This window comes from Andrena cerasifolii, chromosome 13 (genome assembly GCF_050908995.1).
Source record: "Andrena cerasifolii isolate SP2316 chromosome 13, iyAndCera1_principal, whole genome shotgun sequence".
Taxonomy (NCBI): domain Eukaryota; kingdom Metazoa; phylum Arthropoda; class Insecta; order Hymenoptera; family Andrenidae; genus Andrena; species Andrena cerasifolii.
The window spans coordinates 3,657,882-3,682,752 of NC_135130.1; the positions used below are offsets into that span (position 1 = coordinate 3,657,882).

The 24,871-nt window shown below is 35.2% G+C and overlaps 2 protein-coding genes across 2 annotated transcripts in view; one reads left to right on the forward strand and one right to left on the reverse strand.

The window, feature by feature from the left end:
- Positions 1 to 7,471, reverse strand: part of Scp2 (Sarcoplasmic calcium-binding protein 2) — a 117,695-nt gene extending 110,224 nt beyond the window's left edge. The window contains exon 1 of the mRNA XM_076825759.1: positions 7,304 to 7,471. The gene's annotated coding sequence lies outside the window, so the exon portion shown is untranslated. The remainder of the gene's footprint in view (positions 1 to 7,303) is intronic.
- Ccha1 (neuropeptide CCHamide 1) overlaps positions 1 to 24,871 on the forward strand; it is a 151,461-nt gene that overhangs the window by 81,762 nt on the left and 44,828 nt on the right. The gene's annotated exons all lie outside the window — the stretch shown is intronic.

Here is a 24,871-nt window from a genome sequence, read left to right on the forward strand (position 1 = left end):
CTAAATATCTCTATGTACATAAAAGTTGTGAGTAAAAACGTAAAGGCGTGTATCCGGTGCACCGTTTGATGGTGAACATAAAATCTCGAAAACCGCTCCAACGATTTGGATCAAAATTTAATGAGGGATGCAGAAAACCATTCCCTACAATGTGTCGGCAGCAGATTTTCGAAAAAGAAAATAATACAATTTTTATGTTGAAAAATGTGATTTTATCGATTTCTTGTACGAAAAATATATTTTATCCTTTTTTTAAAGAATTTATCTCGAAAATCTGGTCCCGGCACATCGTCGGGAATGGTTTTCTGCATCTCTCATTAAATTTTCATTCAAATCGTTGGAGCGGTTTTCGAGATTTTATGTTCACCATCAGACTTTTCTTTTTTGGTGTTAAAACTCATAGAATAATGATTAAAACTAGAAAAAAAATTCTCTCTACTGTTATTTATCACTTTACAATTTGCGTTTGAAAAGGGGCCTTTTTTTAGGGCTATCGAGGGTAACCTACCCCCTTCAGCTTCAGGAAAAGGACAATATTAATTACATAACTGTAATTTTTGTGTGATTGGAAATTTGTGCCACTTGGTTATTTGCTTTTTATTTGGAAAAAATCAAAATTGTGTTTTCTAATAGCGGAAGAAAAGATAAATTCTGTCGAAAAAAAATTGTGGTGCCGCAAGAACCTTGAAGAATTAGGTAACTTTTTGTGTTTTTAAAGTTTGGAATGTGCTAATTTTTTTTATTGTCTTAACACGTTCACTGTTCAGACCTCTAGCGTACCTACTCGTCTGCCACGCGCCCCACAAAACAACAGAATGTTTAGTTTAAACATTCGCGTTTCCATTTCGCGTTTAACTAGCAAAATACCCCGCGCTTCGCTTCTGGCCTAAGAGATTTTAAGGACTTCATAAAAACACATATTACCCCTTTTCACCACCCCCTTTGGGGGTTGATTAGGGCAAAATCCTGAAATTGTTTTTTTAGACATTTATGTGGGTAATCTTTCGAAGTGAAAACCAAGTCGATATCAAATCGAGCCTAAAAGATATTAAGGAATCCGTGAAAACACAGTTTACCCCTTTCTACCCCCGTCGGGTTGGAATTTCAAAAAATCCCTTCTTATCGAGCACCTACGTCGCGAAAGGAATATACCTGCCGAATTTCAAGCTTCTACTTATATTTTCTGTTGTTTTGCTAGCTTTATTTCTGACAGATAATGTTTTGGGGTTGGGTTGCAAAACAGCAGGTACGCTGAACCTGGCCCATTTATCACATAATTTATGTAATTTGTGGTGCATAAAATCGATTTATTATTATTATTATAATTATTATATAACTATAGATAAATCGTCACTCCTTCATTTTAGCAACTTTCTTCATTGGTTAGGTAGCAATCAGATAGCACCTACACTAGAGACACCACCTATACAAGGTTAGGAAATCTAACGAGTAGGAAAGTTTCTTTTAAAAAGAAGTACTATCGTATGATAAAATAAAATTCATAAGATCAATAAAAATAATAATATTCAAGTGACTTGCAGCACTTTAAAACATTTATTCACGAAGTTCAGCTTTTGACAGCTTAAATACTATAATAAAAGGCAACTTTTGCTATTAGAAGTCATGAATAATAAAGAAAAATTGTGCCCCTGTATTTCGTTCCACCCTACTACTCATTACGCCAATAGCACTCTGGTGAGTGTAAAATAATTGATATAGGCAAGAGAAATTAATTTTCTTGAATTGAAAAGATTTTTTTTGGTCCGAATTTGAAGATGAACTTTGAAATTTTAGGTGAAAATAAAATAAGACGCTAAGGGTGGTAAAATGAGGGGAGAAAACTTAATCGCGGAATATTACGAGTTTATTAAGTTTTGTGACGACACATTAACTTTAACCACGTAATATCTACGGCTGTGCCTTCCAGTAGACGTAGGGATCTGTCCTTTTATATCAGTATCGCGTCATAATGAGATAATGGGGACTTCATAACGGAATATCAGCGTTCGATATTTATTGACAATCAGCGTCTAATAACTACGATTGTGACCAGAGGTACTTCATTGTTCTCCTCTCGTTATTGTCTGCGTGTGGAACGATATTCTGATACCAAATGTATAATAGAAACATCCTTTGTCCGCGTAAGAAAAGTTTGTGGAAGTGCATTACTGCGGCAGAAATGAAGCACTTGAAAATCGAAGATGTAATTTTGCAAAAATTAAAGCAGTCAAGCATATATTATTTTCTAACACACTTCTCAAATTTCTCTAAATATTTTCGGATTTTATATTTCTATACTATGTCGTTAAATAATAGTATTGAAGAAGGTTTATTGTACCTGATTAAATAACTTTCACCATAGTTTAGACAAATTTTCGTTGCATCGTTTGTTGTCGAAACTGTATTTCTATTAAATAATTCCAGTTTTATATTGGTTTAAAAAATTTCACAGCGATTTGCAACTGGCTTCGTCACACTTCAAATTGTTATTACCCACAATTAATACAGCCATGTAAATTATATGAAATTAAATTTAATGAAAAAACAAAGTCCAGAGAAATATTAAGCTATGATTCGAAAAATGTGTAGTTTTGTGCTCTTAAGTTTTGAAAACGTTGAATTAAAAGTGTGTTGCAAATACACAAGAGTTGTTTTTCTCAATATTTAAATTCTAACGCTGAAAGATCATTAAAAAATCTTAGGTTTTAGAATATTCATTTCCCTTTTTAACTAAAAATAACATATTTCTTGTTTCTTAATCTTTTAAATCCTCTGCTGTCAATTTATCCTGCGATTGATTTATCCAAAATTAATATTTCAAATTACCGCCCGTCACAAAAATATTCCACTGCATTTTACTTCCTTGGTTTGAGATAAAATTGTATTATAAACTATATCAAATTTCGATATAGTGCACGATACTCGATGCTTTAAAACAGAGACCATTATAGCATTTAATACTGAAACTTAATAAACTTTTCAGTTATGTTAAAAGCCATTAAACTGCTAATTATTATTTCAGTTTCCAATATGAATTATAAATCTGTGGATTAAACAACCCCCATACGAACACTGCATAGATCAATCTGGAAGCTGAAAATTTCTCTCGCAAATTTTAAGGGTGTTCAATAATTGGACGTAAAAAAGAAAAGGTCATTCTTTCCCTAGTAGCACAAAATATTGAATACACATACATCCAATATTAAAAAGAGGTTCAATAGCTTTCTAATATTTAAATATACATACAATATTTATTCTAGAATAAGAAGCAAATATTTTTTCCAAATATACTGGAAATATTCATTTTATATTAGAAAACAATATTTTTGTCCAAATATAAATAAAATATTTATTTAATATTAGAAACAAAATATTATTTCCCGAATGTTCGGAAAATATTCATTTTATATTATGAAAAATACATATATTTCAAATATAAAGTAAATATTTATTTAATGGTAGAAACAAAATTATAAAAAAAATATATTTTTCAAATATAAAATAAATATTTACTTTACATTTTTTAAATATTAATTTAATATTTCATGAATATTTATTTCACATTTTCTGAATATTTACTTTACGTTTTTTAAATATATATTTTACATTTCCTGAATATTTATATCGGAACTCTGAATATTATTTTCACATTCCCAAAATATTTGCTTTATACTTTCTGAATATTTCTTTTACATTCCACGAATATTTAGTTCATATTTTCAAAACATTTATTTCACATTTTCAGTATGTGTATATAATATTTGTAATCAACATTTTTGTCATATTAAAAAGTGTGGCCAAAAAAATATTTCCATAATATTTGGAAAATATATTTAACCAATATTTTGTGCTACTAGGGTTGATAATAAACTTCTCCCCATGATTCACATAACTTCTCGGTTCAAGAAGCTGCGACAAGATAATCAAGCTGCAGAGAAACTCCTAAGTTTCGGGCATAAAAAAAAACTCTACCCAAAAGTCGAACGTAGGTGGTCAATTCAACAACAATAACAAAGTTAACAGGCTGTTGGATTGTTGGGAAGTTTCAGAAATTTAACCGGAAAATCGGAAGATTAACGTTTCGTTCGCTTCGCGATTCACGATGGATGGGGCTTCCCATTGGCTGGATAAAAATCACCAGATGGGATCGGTTCTTCTACGCGGTGGAATTCGGAGGGTGGAGGCAAAGTTCCTGTTACACCAAAGTATGCGGAATTTTCGAACGCGTTCAGCTTCCTCGATACTGCACCACCTTAAGAAAATACTCGAACACCAGTAATAATCGAAGCCTCGACAAACAGACGCTAGTAATTTCTGCCCTTTGCACCCTGCCCTGCGCCAAATGAATTTTGAAAGAAATTGGTACCATTGGTTTTATTTTTAGCATGTCTTTTTTTGCTAATTTTTGTAGGGTAGTTTATTATACATAGAAAGTGCAATGGCAGTCAAAAGGAAGTTGAAAAATGCTAATGGTATAAGTGATTTTAATAAAAATCATTATTTATAATGTTGGTATTACTGTTCCTTCAGTAGAATAATCTGAGCTAAAATATTTTGGTTAAAAATTGTCAGGGGTGTCCTGCAGCTTAAAATTGAAAAAAAAGTTCGACTAGACGTGGGCCTTGCAACTATTTGTTTTTTAAATAAAACAGTTTTAAGGTGGAGCTAGAGTTACGTTAAATTTTAAAATGCAGGGTAAACACCAGTTTTATAATATTTTATACAAAAGGTAATACCCCCAACTGAAAATGACTGTATCACAAAAATAAATGATTTCAAGACTCATATCTGTTGGGATTATTTTTCAGTTTTGAAGAGTAGAGTATACAGATTTATTATTGTTTAAACATTTATGAAATAGTCTATATATTTATATGCTGTGCAGAGTTAGAGCATTCCAATAAACCAATGATATCAACAGTATAAATACAGAAATATGTTAAAGTTATTTATGTGCACACAAAAGAATATTATTTTTAAACCCTCTTTTCACTACCACATATGACGAGGGACTACAAAATTACTATCTTCGTTTTTTTTAATATGAAATAGGTGAATCAGAGACAGTAAAGGGTAATCAGGTTAGATTAAATCGAAATTTTTCTAGATAAAAGCACTTCAAAGATTTATAACTTATTTCCTTTTATTTGAAAATATATTTTTCATTGCAGAATTCTAGTGTACATTCTCTTGAATGCAGTCCTCGTAGGATTCTGTACTCGAGTTCTCGTGATTGTTTGCAGCAGGAACAAAATGGTAAGAAGAAAGAAACACCACTCTTTTAGTAACAGTGGCTCCATCTAAGAAGATTTCGTTTGAGCCAACTAATGTCGAATTTATATTGAAGTATGTATTCGATCTCTTCTTTATAAAATGATTTATTACCATGTCGTTTAGTAAATCTCTCAATAAAAATTGTTAATCTTTTTGGCAATTTAGTTGTTAAATATATCTCTCATTAATTTTAATAAGGTACTCGATGGCCTGATAGAGTTCTGATGTTAAACGAGAAGATGACAGAGTGGGTAAGAATTTTTCAATCTGTCGTACGAAAATTCTTCCTCGCATTAATGAATAATCTCACACGTTTATGCTAATGAAAGTCATTAATGAATTTTGTGTCAAATTAATAATGAATAAAGGAATTTTAATATCAGCTCTTTAATATTTCGTTCGATATACATATTAATGGTTCTTAATGAAGAAATGCGTATAATTATTGGATAAAAGTTTTAATTAGCAGAAGCGTTTGCAGCACATCGAATAATTTTGCAAATAATATTCATCCATATTTTATTAGTTTCATCTACTCGCGCAAATTTCGTAAAAAAAAATAGCGTTTAGTTTAAACAATTTGTTCATCAATATCATATCACCTATTTAATTATTTAACAAACAATTGCTTGCATTTTAATTTCTATTTCACGATAGATCTTTTCGTGTCACTATTATTCCAAGCATCGTCTCTTCGTTATCAATTTCCAGTCTCTTTCTCACCTCCAAAAGAGCCACCATTTGAGGAATATAATTTTATTTATCGAACGAGTGGAGTGTAAAATAAGCAGCACACAGAAACAGGTGAAGAGTGACCTCGTGAATTTTCTCTACAAATAAAAAAATACCTGTCCATTCGAATTTTCTTCTGTCTTTGCTTATGCAATACTTTAAACAAAATAATTTACGTACACTGTGCAAATACAGTATGCGATTTTATATTGATTTTGTTCTTTAACGTCGTTACACGCGAACTATGACTTTTGGAAAATGCTCGAGTCACCTAGGCAAGGAACATTGAGTGTATGAGCCTTGACTGGAATTAATTTTTACAGGCAACGATTGTTGTACCGCGAACACGATTTCTTGACTTAATAAAGCAAACTACAATTAACCAATTGCACACTTAAATTGATTGGAATGTGCTTGCACACGACGGGGTCGTCAAATCTTCTTCGGAATGCAGCACTTTAAAAACCTGCTCAAACACTTCTTTCATAATTCTTTTCTCATATTTACAGCACAAGCACGATTTAAAAACAGCAAATTTTTAAAGAAAAATATTATCATCGATCGATGTGAAATGAATAACGACGTGTGTAGCTACAGAAATAAAGATAATAAAAATTCCCTTTTAATCTTGTCGAAAGTGTGAAATAACAATTTTAAAAAATTGTGGGTGAGTCCTGTACAATCCCACACCACCATCAGGAATCATTAATCTATTGCAGCTATTCTAGTATAATCGATTCACTAAAAATGATTAAAAAACATTTTATTTAAAGTAGATAGTTATTTCCTCGCATTACCAAAATATGTAAAATGGTAACTCTGATTTGAAAGTGAATTCACCTGGTATTCACGTTTCATAATTAACAATATTATTTATTTTATTTTCCAGTAGCAAAATAGAAAAAAAAACATTGTAACGTTAAAGTCACAGCAATTCCTACACTACCCATAAAATTCTCATCTCCATGAGCATTGCCTGCAGCAGCCGAGAACAATTTAAAAAGCCTGCCATTAATCATGGACCTCACCTTTCGGAACACACTACACCACAATGAAAACAAGAAAACGAAACCAATCTCCTGCAGTTAATTCTCGCCACCAGTTCCATTATTCAGATCACACTTTCACGAGTCCCTTGAAAAGTAAACCTCAGACTCAACTTAAAACTCCTGCGCACAGAAGAGAACCGCTCCTAAGCATCACTATCTTCCCAGAAAAACATGGAACCGACTGTCCTCTCGCGAAAGCAAAACACGGGAGAAATTTTTTTTTTTTTTTAAATATGCTTCTCGCTTACCTGCTCCTGCGTCGAGCGCGTCTAGGTTGATCTTCCAAGTGGATGGAGTGCCCGAAAACACGAGGGTGTCCGGCGAGGTTGTTTATTAACGGTGGCGGAACGTCGGCGGAAAGAAAAAAACGAGCGAGTCACCGCGAAAACAGCGATCGTGCGACGTGAATGACGGACAGATGAAGCACAAAGTGCGCGCAGCGAGCTCGGGCTTCTCCTCTTTATACCCTCGAACTTGCACCTGTGCTTGCGCAGATCGGCCTCTTAAGCTTCGTCCACTCGGCTCCTTGGTCCGCTCGCCGCGGACCGCCACGTGCTTCAATCGCGTGTCGTATCGATGGCTCGCTCATATTTCGATTGTTTGAGCACTCCTGCGGCCCGCGCCCCAAGGTTTAGGGCCCCGCGGGCATCCGATTCGGCAGCTTTCCCGTTTTTCTACTTTTTCCCCTTTTTCATTTCCTTCGTGGGGAGGCCTAGGTTCGACGGTGGACTGATGGAATCGTGACTCCATGCTTGCGTGTTAAGGGGTCTTCTTGCTAGGGAAGAATGGAAAATTTAAATCTCTATACTTTTTTTATATTTTGGACGGAGAGAATGTGGGTGGTTAATGTCGAGGGTCAGCGGCACGTGGGTTACTTAAATTTTGTTGTATAATAGCTGTAGGAAAAAAGAAGATGCTGGTGGCTGCTCTTGTTTTTCATTATGCAGGTATGGAGTAGGGCTGGGACTATTTGTCGAATTTTTTGGTATTCGAATATTTCGGTTGCGCAATTATTTGGCGAATATAATTCGAATATCCAAGTATTCGATTGCTATTCGAATATCTAAGTATTCGAATGCTATTCGAATATCCAAGTATTCGAATACTATTCGAATGTCAAAGTATTCGAATACTATTCGAATATTTAAGTATTTGAATAGTATGGTGTGAATTATAAATCAAGTTTTTTAGGTTCATTTGTCAGGTCTTATAAGCTAATTTTGACCCACTTCACACCATACTATTCGAATACTTATATATTCAAATAGTATTCGAATACTGGGATATTCGAATAGTATTCGAATACTTGGATATTCGAATAGTAATCGAATACTTGGATATTTGAATAGTATTCGAATAGTATTCGAATACTTGGATATTTGAATAGTATTCGAATACTTGGATATTATACATCAGTATTTGAATAGTATGGTGTGAAGTGGGTCAAAAGAATACTGATGTATTCGAATAGTATGGTGTGAATTATAAATCAAGTTCTTTAGGTTCATTTGTCAGGGTGAAATCTTGTAAGCTTATTTTGACTCACTGCACACCATACTATTCGAATACTCAAATATTCGAAGTTTATTCGTAGCATTCGAACACTTGTAAAATATTCGAATATTAAATTATTCGAATAGTCCCATCCCTAGTATGGAGTTGTGAGAATTTGATTTGACACCAGGATAAAAAATAAGGATTTGAAATAATATTTCAGTCGTCTGTTAGTGGCAATGATAGCTAAGTTTGAAGAAAATATTGATTCACACGAAAATTCATTTTAATATTTTTCATTTCTAATACTCATAAAAGGATAATGGTTAAGATAATGAACGGTGGAATGTAAGAAAAGGAGTTCTCTTTTCGTACCTACAGTGGCGTGCAAAAGTATTCGGTCACCCTTTAAAAAAGCATATCTTTTTTAAAATTAATCCAAACGACTTGAGTTTTTTTGAGAAGCTAGAAGGATTAGTTTGCTAAGTGACGTGATTCGTCGTTTTGAAAAAAAATGGACTTGGTCGGAGTAGCAAAGAAAATAGAAAAGGTCGTTTCTTAAACTTTTTTTTATGAGGCTGTAACGAAAATTCAAAAAACCTGTTTGTAGCGTTGATTCCCGAAATCAGCGATTTTCGACCTTATTCTGCGATCTTTAAGCGTTTATAGCTCACAGCAACGTTAACCGACTTTGATGAAATTATAGGCACGTATATAAGTTACTTAAATCTACAAACAGGTTTTTTGAATTTTCGTTACAGGCTCATAAAAAAAAGTTTAAAAACGACCTTTTCTATTTTTTTTTTGCTATTCCGACCAAGTGCATTTTTTTTCAAAACGACGAATCACGTCACTTAGAAACTAATCCTTCTAGCTTCTCAAAAAGACTCAAGTCGTTTGGATTAACTTTAAAAAAGGTATTCAATTTTAAAGGGTGGCCGAATACTTTTGCCCGCCACTGTATATCCTGGATATTTGGATATGTGGGAAATTTGCATGGCTGGGGAAAATAGATTTTTGTAATAGATAAATAGATATAAATATCTTTGTTTCTTCGAGTGATGCAGAGTTTGATAAATAAACTTTTCTTCGAAATAGTATTTCAAATATATATATTTTAATACTAACTCATACAAATACTATTGTGGAAAAAGTGTTTCATTGTAATATAAGAGAACAGTTTTTCAAATAATAATATTTCAAACCTACTATTTCAAATAATAGTATTTCAAATAATGACTGACTGACTCAATAGAAAAAATGTGTGTAAACATACATACCTGCGTTCAGAAATACTAGAAATACTTGCAAGAAATATGTACCCGAATATATTTAATCTTAAGAAGCTAACGAGCGACATTTGGTTTTGAAATTTTTGTATCTCCCATTTTCAACCCTCTATTTCCAATGTCCGAATCTGAGTGTAAATAGTAAAGATTTGAATTGTTCATAGTGTTTGATTTAATTAAATGAAATAGTATTTGACTTAAGCATTAAATGAAATAAGTAGTATTTTCAAACAGTATTTTCTCATAGAAATATATCAGTTTTTAATATTTTCTCTCAAACTATATATTTCAAATTATCCTGAGCCCAGGAAATTTATAATATTAATAGATTTATGAGATATTGAATGAGAACATTTAGAGGATTCCTTATGAAAATCAAAAGCTTTTGTTTACGTTACCTTCAAGTTTTAGTTAAGGAAACTATGTCAGCAATTATGGAAATGCGAATGCTTTAAAAGTGAGACACTAGGTACATGGGAAAATTCAGGTGCTCACATCTGCTCATTATTTATAGCACGAGGAATGAGAAAGGGATCGATAATAATTAATATCGAATATAAAGGTCTCGCCATCTTTTCTGGGCATAATCATTGCATCTAAAAAGAAGAAACTTTTGTTAATAATTCTCTCCAATACGAAACTTCCCTCATAATCGTTAGTTTATTCAACAATTAGCGAATGACTATAATTATTTCGGACATTAGAGTGGCGAGGTAAAAAGGTTATACTCAAAATCCAATCTCCCATTTTAATTGACAAGTGACACCATTATTACTTTTTTGCACAATTTTCAAAACAAGCTGTTTGCATACAACATTTGAAATGGAAAAATGAAAATGCCATTTGCCAATGTTTTTCTTATTATAAGTACCACTGACAAAACTCCAGCAACTGGCACAATTTAACGAAGCAGCGTTTGAATTCCCATTTCACATTCTAACAATCGCTTTGCCCAAGTTTCCAATTCGAACATTCTTCATTTTATAGTTACTCGTTTCACGCCCCTCCAAAAATTATCCTAATAGAAAATTTACGATCGCGCCGTAAATTTAAAAAACCTTACCGTCCTTATCCTACGTTCATTAATTTTTTGTCCAGAGGAGGAAAGAGGTCGAAACTAAAAAAAAAAAATCGTAAAGCCTGTTCTGTTTTATCCGAGCCGTCTCTTGAAATAAATTATTTCAATCAGCCGATACAATGTGATTTTATGAACTGGAATAGACGACGATAATGTAAAGGAATTAATAAAACTCCCCCACAAATCGCGAGTGTGTAATATTAATAATAGCTACTACAGACGCCCCGTTGCAGTGTTAATTAATTTCGCAAAATACGGGCGATAAGAAAAGGAGCAGATCGATGGTCGCGGCGTAAAAGCGTCCTCCTCGTAAAATATGCCCGCGGCAAAAAGCAGCTCGGAATTTCAGATTGCCCGGAGCTTGGTGGAAGAAGAAATAAAAAATTGTCTGCGGAGTTAAAACAACACCTCGTTAATAAGTCAGAAAGTCATCGTGGAAACGCTTGCTAAGATCGATCTGCGGGCCAGGGATTCGTGTATCGAGAACAATGGAAGCAGATGGAGGATCAATCAGTTGCGCATTGCCATGATTGATACGCTGACAGACGTACAATGGAACGTCAATTAAACGAACTAATTGGTATCACAACGACATCCAGGACGAATGGCCAAAAATTTGTCGCCACTTCAGAAACATTTTTGCGCTGGACCATGGGGGGGGGGGGGGCACTCGAAATAACTCAACACTTTCGGGATCGATCACGCGATATCGCGTTGCGAAAGGCTCTTTAACACTTGCTGCGATGGAACTTAAGGTTCAAGGTGGGAATTTAAGCACAGTTATAATCTAGAAATCATTGGCACAAAATATAAATTAAATCATTGAAAACGGAATACCTAACCCAGCTGCAAGAGTCTGCAATAATAATTGCAATAAAATTCTATAATTCTGTTGAAAAAAAAAATTATTAATGACCCTCACAGCTTTGAAAGAATTTACTTTAATGAACACAAGCATCAGATTTTTGTTACACTCGTCCTTCACAACCACCACGATTTACATTCGAGGAATTGTTGAAAATTAATAAAAAGGTAAACAATCTTTTTACACAATTTTCTACAATTTTAAATCTGGGAGAAGTATTCGATTATTTGTTTTCAGGGAAGACACCATGAGGTAGACACCGATTTTGACGAGCTTTGGCACGCTGGATCTATGTCGAAAATAAGTAAATAGGAGTGTAATAAAAATATTTACATGTAAATTATTAAAAATTTCAAAGTGACCGTGGGGTTTTAATGGGTGAAAATCCCATACAACCCTTTGGCCCCCGGGGGATTCCCCTCTGAAGGAGTCGGGGTGCCTTTTGAAGATTTCCCCAAGTTAAAAAAAAATTATAAAATTTTTTAAATTATTATTTTTATATTTTTTTTTTAACTTGGGAAAATCTTCCAAAGGCACCCAAACCCCTCCAGAAGGGAATCTCCCGCGGACGCCAGGGTAGTGTGGGATTTTTACCCACTAAAACCCCACAGCCACAATGAAATTTTTAATAATTTCCATGTAAATATCTCTATTATTAATTCCCATTGGCAGAAACGCTCGGACACCTATTTTACTTATTTCCGACACAGATTCATCGTGCCAAGGCTCATCAAAATCGGTGTCCTCCCCTTGTCAGTGCATAGTTTTCTGTTCACGTAAACAATTGCAAAAAATCATTTGTCCACACGGCCCCGAAGGAATGACAGAATTAATTGCATTAGTTGATTCTGGGTAAACGTGCTCGGTCACTCTAAAACTATCTACTTTAAGGGGAGGAAAAACGAAAGTTCGGAATTGCTTGCACACCTGTGGCTATGTCGCGGGGCCAGGATCTTCAAGATTGATGCTCTAATACCGATTTTATAGGAGCTTCTCGATCAAATTCCCGCGAAAAATTTTTATCGTTCGCGAGTAACCGTACACCAAATCTGCGCTTTAATTTTATCGCCGGTGGTCAAGGGTTCTTCATCCCCCAAGACGGTCCATTTTCCAGAGGGCAGGGGGCCAGGGCATGAAAGCTGATTTTATGGCACGGTTTAAGAGGTCTGGGGCGCTTTCGTTATCGCGGATCGTGGATGAGGCCTCGGTCGACGAGGGTTTCGAGACCACTGTATGACGTCTCGGCGAACCGATGCTCTCATTTACTGGCTTCCGTCAATCAAACAGCAACTTACCTACCACCTTCGACGAGGATTTCATGGGATTCGTGCACGTCGGTTAACTTGATTTATAAGAGGCATAAATTGCGATTGGCTAGATACGCGTGTGCGACGCCCGATGTGTTAATTCGGAGCTTCCTTGCTTAAACGCGCTACGATAGCCGACGGAAGTAATGCGCGTAAATCGCGGGGGAAATTAATTTTGGGAAAGATTTCTAGCCAATTCGTTGGATTTAAATATGGAAAGATTTTAAGTGAATTCTTGGGAATTAACTGTAGAAAGATTTTAAGTCGATTCGTGGGATTTAGATATAGATAGATTTTAAGTGAATTCTTGGGAATTAATTATAGAAAGATTTTAAGTTAATTCTTGGGAACTAAATACAGAAAGATTTTTAATTGATTCTTGGAAATTAACCATGGAAAGATTTTAAGTCAATTCGTGGGATTTAGATATAGATAGATTTTAAGTGAATTCTTGGGAATTAAATACAGAAAGATTTTAAGTTAATTGTTGGGAACTAAATACAGAAAGATTTTTAGTGGATTCTTGGAAATTAACTATGGAAAGATTTTAAGTCGATTCGTGGGATTTAGATATAGATAGATTTTAAGTGAATTCTTGGGAATTAATTATAGAAAGATTTTAAGTTAATTCTTGGGAACTAAATACAGAAAGATTTTGAATGGATTTTTGGAAATTAACTATGGAAAGATTTTAAGTGGGTTCTTGGGAATTAACTATAAAAAGATTTTAAGTGGATTCTTGGGAATTAACTGTGAAAAATTGTAAGTGAATTCCTTAAAATTAATTGTAGAAAAATGTTAAATAAATTTTTTGGCATTCACTGTAGAAAGATTTGAGGTGAATTCCTAGAAATTGACTATAGCTGCGATAAATTCCGTTGGCTTCGAGGCAAGGTCCATTTAGAAAAATAATAATCAAATAAATACTTTGAAAACTCAGCTCCCTCGCGTTGATGATAGGAAATTAATTTTTGTGAAAGATTCAAAATGAATTCCTGGAAGTTATCAGCAGAAAGGTTTCAGGTGAATGATCATAGATCCTCATATTGAATTACTAAAATTCAACACTGAGTTATGCCCATAAATTAACCAGATGATGAGAGGTTAGAGCGTTGCCCCGATGGGCGGTCCGAGAGCACGAGCATCCATCGCGTTTTCCAAAGCTCGCGTGGAAGGGGGCGCTCGAAACCAATGAAGTTGCGGGCATGTAACGGATGGGGAAAACTCTAGTAGTGTGCGCGGTAGGCTCGTACCCGTAGGCTTATATAACTGGGACTCTTGGAGTTCTACATTTTAGGAATTGGAAAAATAAACTGGAATTGACTAATGATTAAACAATAATCGATGGATCCTAAAAAAATGTCCCACCAGTGGCAGATTTAACAGCGTAGCCGATGAGCCGTTGCCACCTGGGCCCCTACCCAGAAGCCCCTCCCCACCCCCCAGGGCTCCATCCTTAAAATAAAATTAAGATTTTATCCAAAGTATATTATTTTTCACTATTATTACATTGAGCCCGTTTTCAGTAGGCTTTGTTATCCCGAAAAATGGGCCCCTGCTGAAAAGGTCCCCCTAGGGCCCTGTCTTCAAAAATACATTATGGATTTTATCCAAGCACTATATCCTTTCACTATACTTTTCTGTACACTTAACCCCTTTTAGTAAAGTAGTTCTCCATTTCCCCGAAAAATGGGCCCCTCAGAACGTTTGCCACCTGGGCCTGTTTTCTTAAATCCGCCACTGTGTTCCACATTTTAATAAACACCCTGTATATGAGAGCCTGGAAGCCGCCAAGCTTTGAACTCGATTTGCTGCAAAACTTTTGAGAAGTGGGCCCCCCATTTTTAATATATTATTACACACGCCGTGCGCTAACCTTTCCTGAAATTTGAACCAAATCGGTAACCCGAGCCTAGCACACCCCTTGTTAGCTCCCGTTCCGAATAACTCTATCCTTTGGACACCCTGTGTGTTCGATGCATCTTCCCAATCGTTCATATTCGCCTCGTAGCGATAAGTTTTTGGCAACACTCGCCGGATAATCTTTCATTCGACTTGGAGTGGCCGCGAAAGGTGTGACAGATCAGCAGCGAGCAGAGCGGGAAATGGGGAATCATCGGTCTCGATCGAAGGTGACCCGTTCCGGAGCTGTGCTACGCGACACCTCGAGAGGACACCTCTACGTTTCGTCGGCCTCGCAACGTCGACTCAGCAGTCGCACACGTCGACGATTTTTCGAAACTGAAGAATTCCGCCTGGCCACCTACCGCCCTGGCGGACAGCTGATCATATCTTGGCTGTCGACAAGCTGATAGAGACGTACTTTGCGACCCTTCAGCTTAAATAACGTAAGCAACTTTTCCTCCCCCTTTTTTTCTACGACAGCCTTTTGTCACAGTGCTTTGCTTCCCCCTTTCGCGCTACTGACGGTGGTGTGCGTTTCGATCGCGGGTAGATCGACATTTTGCGTGTCGGTAGGTTGGAAAGTGAGGCACTGAACCTTCTGAGGAGGAATTTATATCTGATGAACGCGTGAATAAATAATTGACTGGCTTGGTGAAAAGAGGGATGAACTCAGCTGTGTTGATTATGTGCTTTGAAAATATTGCGATTTGTTAAGAAATATATTTATATCGTGCTTGTATGAGCTAGATTTCATTTGTACTCTTGAGGAGGTTGATGGAGGAATGCGTAGTGCAACTGAAAATGAGCACCCCCATTAAAAAAGGCACAATTTCATATGGATAGTATTGCACTTGCCAAAAAGAATACATTTACTAGTTGCTAGAACTTCATAAAAAATTTAATTACTCGTCCACTATATTTTCCAATTTGCAGTTGCGCAAAGAATGGGCCTTATCACAGTTGTATGGCACATTCTGTATAAATAGTTACTTTTCAAATTAGCAAACATTAATATTTGTTTATATGTTTACAGCATTATAAAACATTTATAAGGCTCTGTAATATACGTGTACCAAACAACAATGAGATCTCTGATGTGTGTATCTAAAGAGTAGATGAAAAAGTAAGTGCAGTCTTTGACCCCCTCCACTTCAAAGCACAAACTCTGGGGTCATAGTGATGAACTACTTACGTTGGAGGTTTGACAGGTGATCTAGTATCGAGGACTTACCATTAGGTACATGGCAGCCAAAGAATATCTATAGGTTGCCGCATGGGCCCATGCCCAGGAGGCCCCACCCCCTCCCCCGTCCCATTTCCCCCCAAAATAATGATTATATCCAAACATTACATTTTTTCTGTTGTACTACATTTACCTCGTTTTTAGTAAAATACCTATCTTCATTTCCCCCCTAAAATGGGCCCCTCAGAACGTTTGCCACGCCTTTTTCCTTAAACCTGCCACTGATAATTGATCCTCAAAGTTTTGCTTAAAGTGTCCCTTATTGCTAGTATTTATTTTCGAGGGAAAAAAGAATTTTAGATCCTAACAGAATCAGAATCTACTGTGGAATCCTATTCTAAGCTAATGAATGCAATTATGAATCAAAAAGGGGCCCTACATTCGACATGAGTCAAACTATCCGCCATCTAAGTTTCAAATTTGTAACACCTTCAAAGATTTTAATTTCCTCCTCTATCCATTATTTAAATAAAAAAGTATTTTAATGCAGAAACTCCTTTGTATTATCTCCCAATATAATTTGTCAACCTTGCCAAATATGGCTGCTCGTTCCATCCTCGATGTGTGCTTGACTAATTGCTCTGAGCAGTGCGCACTGCTTCGTTCAGTTTGCTCTTACAGAAAGTTTGCGGCAGAAGCGTGTATAGTGCGCACTTCGTCACGTATCATAACTGATAATAATCTCTAAGTAGGTTCAGGGAGTAAAGTAGGCAGGGGTAGCTGGATAAAGATTTATTCAGCGCTGTAATACAGCCTCCTAAGAACAAAATTGCTTGGCTCACAACTTTCCGTCGTAACGGCACCCCCTTATATTGTCGCCCCCGGATATAACGGGCTTCATGCCTTTTTTATATCGATATTTCACGACCCCGTGCGTGGACAGCGCGATATTTCTCCTCCCCCCGTTCTGGATCACCGCTGGAATGATCACTGCCCCATATTTAGCCACTGCAACGGAAAGATTTCGTGTTTAACCCTGAATTACTATACTGTACTGCGCACAGGGCTGTTTGTGGGGTTACCTTGAAACGCCCCTCACAAGGACTGACCTCTACGGACGGATCGAATCTCGAATACGCAGGAGTGTCCCCCGTACAGCGTTAATATTTATTGCGATTTCAGCTTGAGTCAGTCGAATAGTTTGAATTACACGAGTCCTAAAGCCTCGTTCAGATTAGTCAAGTTGCTTGACTTCAAGCTGAATTCAAATATCTTGAAACTATTCTCCTTGTCAACCAGCGGCCATGGCCGTGATGAAAACACCGGTTCCCGTAAGATCACCGAAGTTAAACATCACGGGGCGGCGTACTGGGGAAAGATGGGTGACCATCACCTGTCTCCCGGTGCGTCGCTGCTGCTGGGACCCGAAGGAGAGAGGAGGGAAAAAGGAAAAATGACTATCGTTCGTTGGGCAATATAAGCGAAATGCTTGAAACGCCATCCTGTGTGTTAGAAACACAGAGGAAAAAAAAAAATACAAAAAAAAATTCTCCTTGTCATATCAGAAGGAACCCGTTTCACGCATGTAGAATGAGCTCATTGGTTCTGAGGGAGCGTTGGTTGGGGTATAGCCAATAGTAGCGCAGAACTGGTCTATGCGCAGGTTCCTTCTTATATGATAGATTATATACTTTACCAATGTGAACCTGTTATTCACTTGACTTGAATTATCCTTTCAAGTTTCTTTCAAGTTTCAAGCGAAGCAGAAGTCTCTCAACTTCTACTTGCCTTGAAATACTTACAATGCGTACAAGTGTGAACTTAAAGTCACTTGAAGTAAGCTGGCTGCCTATTGGCTTTGAAAAGTGAGGTTATAATCATAAAACAATGACTAAGAATAGGTGGAGTAGTGACAAGATTTTCAAAATTTTTAGAAATGTATAAGACATATGATATTTTATGGAATAACGATTGAGACCACCTCCTTTGACGACCATTTAGATATCTATTTGCTTCAAGTAACCTTAAAAGTAACTTCAAGTAACTTGACTAATGAGAACGGGGCTTAAGAGGGAACACCACTGTGACGGCCGGAAGAGTAAGTCATTTTTAAGAATTGCTCTCAGGAATAATTTACAGTTTTCGTATAAAATTTTTATTATCTACCTTTAGCACAATGTCTCAAAAGACTATAAAAAAATTAATAGGAAAACACCCATACATTTTAATATATTAATTAACCTTCTAGACCCCCACGCGAGCAGGTCGAATGTGTAACTATGGAACAGCAGGTCCGAAATCAAATTTCATTTTTTTTTTATAAACTATAGGTATGAGTCTAGTTTCCGTTGCACGTGCGGATTCTTTGATTGAAAACAATTTTTTAAATACGCTCGAAAGACTGTCCATCTTATTCGCGGATTTTCGAAACTTTTCTTCTAAAGTGCATCATTTTTACAGAAATCGGTTTTAGATTATTTTTCTGAATGATTTCTGTGGATTTCTAGAGTTCAACCCTCTCCCAGCCGATGTCACGTCACTTATGTGTGTTTATGCAGAGCCACAATATATTTTAAAACACATACTTGCAGAATTCATGCAATGAAAGGATATAATATTTTTTCTGTAAATTGTACAGATTGCGAATAAACAAGAATTATTCTTTCTTTGTAAATTTATTTTCCTTTCTGGTATTCTGATGTATCTGTGTCATTTAAAAAATCCATTAATAGTGTAAAAAAAATACAATTTTAGTAGAAAAACTAGTTACAAAGTATGTATTAAAAAAATTTTAGCATGGGTCATAAATGACCCGACGTCAGCCTCCCGCGTCGCTGCTGGATGGGAGGGGGGTTGTTCGAGGGTTAAAGAAGTGGGTCAATAGAGAATGTAATTATGTTGAATTACGTTTATATTTATTAAGTAAGCAATTCAGTTTAACTTGATTGTATTTAAAAATAAATAGCAGGGTACACGAAGTATTCTTTCCTCTTCGTTGATAAAAGTAACGTGGTTCCTTTATGTCACATCACTTTGCATCTAGGAACGAAAAGATCAGGTGTGCATTGTAAATTATAATGTTGTACAGTGTGTAAATGGGATTGATGAACGCGCTGCTGCAAAATAGTTGGAAAGTTTAGAAAATGTGATTGTAGTTTGGAAGGCAAAGAACTAATGGATAGTTAATCGAGATTAATGATGACTGGAACTTTGTCCTGGGAAATGGCGGAAAATTATACGACAGTTTCCGCCTTGTTTATTAGATACTGTTAGTGTAAACACAGCAGAGGTTCACATTTTACAGAAAAAATCGTACGGAGCTATTAATAATATTTATAAATGGTAAAAATAAACATAAAAGTAATCATTATTTATCGCCATGCAGAACGTAAACGAAAGTCCTAAAATCAGTGCTTGTGAACTGAACTAAATGCTAAAGCGCTTTTTTGTAAAAAAAAAATTGTTTTTGATGAAATACTATAGAAGAGAGTGAGTTAGGAATGTTTACATATAGTGAGTTAGGTTAATGGAGAAAGCGATTAAAATTTGTTAAAAAGTGCGTACCAAAGCCTATCAATTTTTATAATCATGTATAATTTTTTATTTATAATTTTGGAGCTTATATATTTATAATTTGTATATGTGGTTCAATATAATTGTTGTTAAAATATTAGATTTGGCTGTGAAAGTTTAAAAATTGCGATCGCACATGTACGTAAAAATATTGAGGAAAATAGAAAAACAACTCAGTGCGATAGTTCTGTCGGCACCATGGTCCGTCCCATTCCAGGAATTAAATACTCTGAAGGCAGATGTATTTTAAGGCTTTCGATATCTTGCAGCAAACGCGAGAATCATTCGTCACCGAATTACACAGTTTCTTTTAAATTTGTGGAATTCTATAAATCTATTATAACGAGTGGTTGCGAGAAAAAACAAGCTTCAAGGGTGTGCGAAAGTGCGTGCATGCATGTGAGGTCCGTGATAGATGAACGTGCATTTGGGAGAAGCCAATCGAGTGTAAATCGCGTAAGAGAAACTTGGAGAAAATTGACCAGCGAGATTGTGCGCGAGGGTAGAAAGGGAGACATTGACTAATGTTGTATAACCATTTCGTTATTTTATTTCTGAGTTGTTGACAATATATTTACTTTTATAATTACATATTGTTGATTATTTCGCAGATTACTGCGCACATTTTAAATCCCCAGCATTCTCTACAAAAGAGAATTTTGAAGAAAAAAAACGTTTGCTGTATCGAATTTGTTAATCACAAAATAGGTATTTGTAGTGATAGAAAAATGGAAGGGAAGAAATGCTAGTTGCGTTTATACTTTGGAATAAAAGAATAAAAAGTTATAATAGTTTAGAATTTGCAGATGCAAATTTACCTATGTATCGTTCCTTCATAATTGTGCTGAAATTAATATTAGTTTCCGTGTATATATAAACCAACTCTGTGCAGTTTTCTGTGAAGCAATAATTAACTGCAACTTTAAGCAAGAAATTCAGCAATATATAGTTTAAATTATTTCTGCACCGCAGTAATTAAACTATAGGGAGAATAACTGAAGCAGCAGATATTCATTGGTAACATTGTAAAGCATAAACAATGTTTGCCATACTGTAATACATAAACTAACGTTGGCCACACTGTAATGCGTAAAATAAGGTTGGTTGCACTGTAACAAATCTACCGCAAGTTGGTAACAAAATATTTTAAAAGATGTAGCTTCAGAAGATAATAACGAATATATTGAGAATACGTCTTTCCACCAAATAATTATAGTGAACATTAATTTTTTATTTCGTATAAACTAATTATTCCGTCTTTTTAACGCTCTTTACCGTGAATAACTTTCTTTACCGTGTGTCGATAATTTATTATCAGTCGGTATAAAATTGGAATGTGTTACCACAGACGAGGTATAGGCACAGACTATGTAAAGCATAGATTTATCGCGCGATGTAATTTTGTGTCACACGCTCGGGGGGTTGCGAGGCCCCTTACCATTTTCGTATCACACCCAACGTTATCGATTCAGTCTAAAATAAGATTGCAATGCTACGAGTGGTAGGAATTAAAATTAAATGTTATCATAAACATGTAAATAAAGTACCGGGTACTCCCTTTTAAATTAGCCCGCGCACTCACGGCGCGTTGGCTGTGGAGGTTAGAAGGACTAAGGAGTAAACACCAGTGCAAGGACAAAGCTCCACGAATTAAAAGACAACAGGAAATAGAGATTGTAATTGGGGAATAATTGACATTTAATGTCGTTTCTCTTTTACAGGTAAGCGTTGTAAATAGTTGTAAATAGTTGTAAATAAGAACATAAACAATAAAATAAAAAAAACTCTTTTACAGAGAGAGAAACTCAGTTTTGTGATTATTCCGGCCCAATAACAATATAAACATTTAAAATCCGTCCTCATTCTTTCCATATTTAATTATGTGCCCTGCTTGTAACACCCGTTCGCCTTCTGTGAAATTTCAATCGCAAATGATTTGCCTAGAAATTAACATATTTAATAAAAAACCACATCACCGCATATACAACACGTGTAAGTTGTAACCTCATCGGCGCCATCTTGGTTAGGCCCCGCCCCATTTCTGATCCCAATACCTGGTCTAGCCTGTACTTGGTCGAGGTCGCGGGTGTCGAATGACTTAATTTTACCCGTGTTTAATTCCGATTCCTGCCACGCGTAGCGTTACAATCTGTTTCCAGACTTTCCCGGTAACGTTGCATGTGACAATAAAATGGTAATGGGTCCGGAGACCGGCACAAACCCGGGATACAAAAATGCATTGAACGTTCCGTCTACTCTATACCTCATCTGTATAGAACGTTACGAAAATTATATACATTTTGTGTAAGCATTTATATTTTGAAATTTAATGTATTTATTCCCTCTAATATTCACAGCTTTGAAACACGCTAAATTAATGGCACTGAAATTTTCTTAGCCTTTACTAATGAAGGGTTCTGCGAGGCTGGCAGCAGAATATATTACAAATTTTGAGAACTTAAAATAAAAAAAATACAAAGAACTATATTATTGATTGATGGAACATAAATTAACAGTAAAACAGAGTTGGATTTAATGCAATGGATTCTGATTTCTGAAGTATGTAGTGGTGGTATCCGCGTCGTGGCGCTGAAATCGTTGAGCTACACTACTAGACCGCGTGAATACGTGTAAGTGATGAAAGTCAATGATACGTGCTCCGTCAGTATAACACCAATACATGACTGTTTTTGTTAATTTGTCTTCAATTCTGTTCTTATTCAGTACGTATATAATGTTTAACAGTGCACGTATTGAATAGTCTCAGATATTGATTTAATTTCATGTGCAGAACGCGTTTTAAATTCTTCAATGTCTGCCACTTTTTATTCTATTTTGATTCTACAAAATTATGCTCAGTGAGATCTCCACATTGCGATATGTCACAGAGACAGACCCCATTCGGAACAAGAAGTAAATAAAATAAATTTTAAAATATTTTATTTGACAATCGATTTATTACGAAGAACTAATTCGCATTCCATAATCTTCGTTACCAGGAATTGTATTGCGAGTTAGGAAAAAATAAAGAAAAAGACTTATATCTTATTTGTTAGAACACTAGTGAAGTTTTGAATGTTAGAAGATGTTTTACCAAACGCATAAAAACAAGTTCAACTAGACCATCTAAATTTAAAAAGCAAATTCTTCAAAATTTATTTATGTAAAATCTGTTCAATATAATGACAAATGTTTTTTTCCAATTTTTTATGGTAGGTATATTTACCTCTTATATATCTTATAATCAGTTTAAGAATAATACAAAAAAAATCGTGATATGATTTGCAAAGCGTTAAATGTCACGTTCATTTCAAAGTGGATTTATATTTATATCAACACTAATCGTTCCCGTTATGGGCTCTATTTCATGACGTACCTATTTAATCAGTGAAATGAAGTACACTTTCCATCAGGGGTGCACTCAAAATGCGACACATTAAAATTTTGACTCATTGAAGAAAAGGCTTTTCATCTCTTATTTCCTCCTCGAATAAGCAATGGATTTAAGTGCTTGCATGCTCGCGAGACGTTCGTGGCACATAAAACAATCGACGTTAGTCGCCAGTCACGGAGTGTCTCGCCTGGACGAGCCCTTAATGCAATTTGAATCAACAGAGTCTCATATAACTTCCTCCTTAATGCGTGCTTTCAACCACCAACTTCTTTCTTCGAACCATCAGGTCCATCCCCTTAATTCAAGATGAAGTGTGGAATTACTACTAAAGGATCAATCCATAAACGTGGTTCAATAAACAGTTCAGCAGAACCTGCAATGTGGATAAATGAAAAAAGAATTCTAATATGAGTGAATGATATTTTTGCAGCAAATTTGAGTGATATGTGTTTGGGACAGCGAAAAGGTCGAATAACTGCTCAGGTTTGAAGATCGTTTGCCAGTGGAATACGTGGTTAAATTTTCACACATCTCCTGACAGGTGTAGATACGAGAAGAATATGCGTAAGATTATAAGTATAACTATGTTAGTTAATATTATAAGTATAACTATGTTAGTTAATATTATAAGTATAACTATGTTAGTTAATATTATAAGTATAACTATGTTAGTTAATATTATAAGTATAACTATGTTAGTTATACTTATAATAAGTAATATTGTAAGTATAACTATGTTAGTTAATATTATAAGTATAACTATGTTAGTTAATATTATAAGTATAACTATGTTACTTAATATTATAAGCATAACTATGTTAGTTAATATTATAAGTATAACTATGTTAGTTATACTTATATTAAGTAATATTATAAGTATAATAAGTAATATTATAATAAGTAATATTATAAGTATAACTATGTTAGTTATATTTATAAAAAGTAATATTATAAGTATAACTATGCTAGTTATACTTATAATATTACGTATATTCTCGTATCTACACCTCTCAGGAGAAGTGTGAAAATTTAACCACGTATTCCACTACCAAACGATCTTCAAACCTGAGCAGTTATTCGACTTTTTCGCTGTCCCAATCACTTGTCACTCAAATTTGCTGTAAAAATATCATTCACGCATATTAGAATTCTTTTTTCATGGTAAGATCCCGAACCTGGAAATTCAAAAAATTCTGAGCCTTTTTGAATTTGCAGGGGATTTCCCCCTGATTACAACGCAATTTTTGTTTGTTGCCAAAATTTACTCTAAGGGGGTGGAATTGACCCCTTACATTCCGGCTATTTTCCGATTTTGTGTTATAACTCGCGAACTGTAAGATCTGTAAGTTACCAAATGACAGTCTTAATTAAAACAAGTAACTTTTGTCTTGAAACTTTGTTTCTATCTCTTACAGATTGCGAGTTACAAAATAAAATCGGAAAATAGCCGAATTTTCAGGGGTTAATTTCACCCCTTAGAGTGAATTTAGGCAGCAAACAAAAATTACCTTGTAATCAGGAGCAAATCCCCTACATATTCACAGAGTTTCAAATTTTTTTGAATTTCCGTGTTCGGTATGTTCCTTTGTAAGGAAGAAACCTGTAGCTATAAAAAAGTATCACTTTTTTTAATAATATAATGAGTAAAATAACTTACATATTAATTAAATGTCTCTGTACTTCAGAAACACCCAGTATGTTACTAAGTATCATCTACCAGCATAAAAG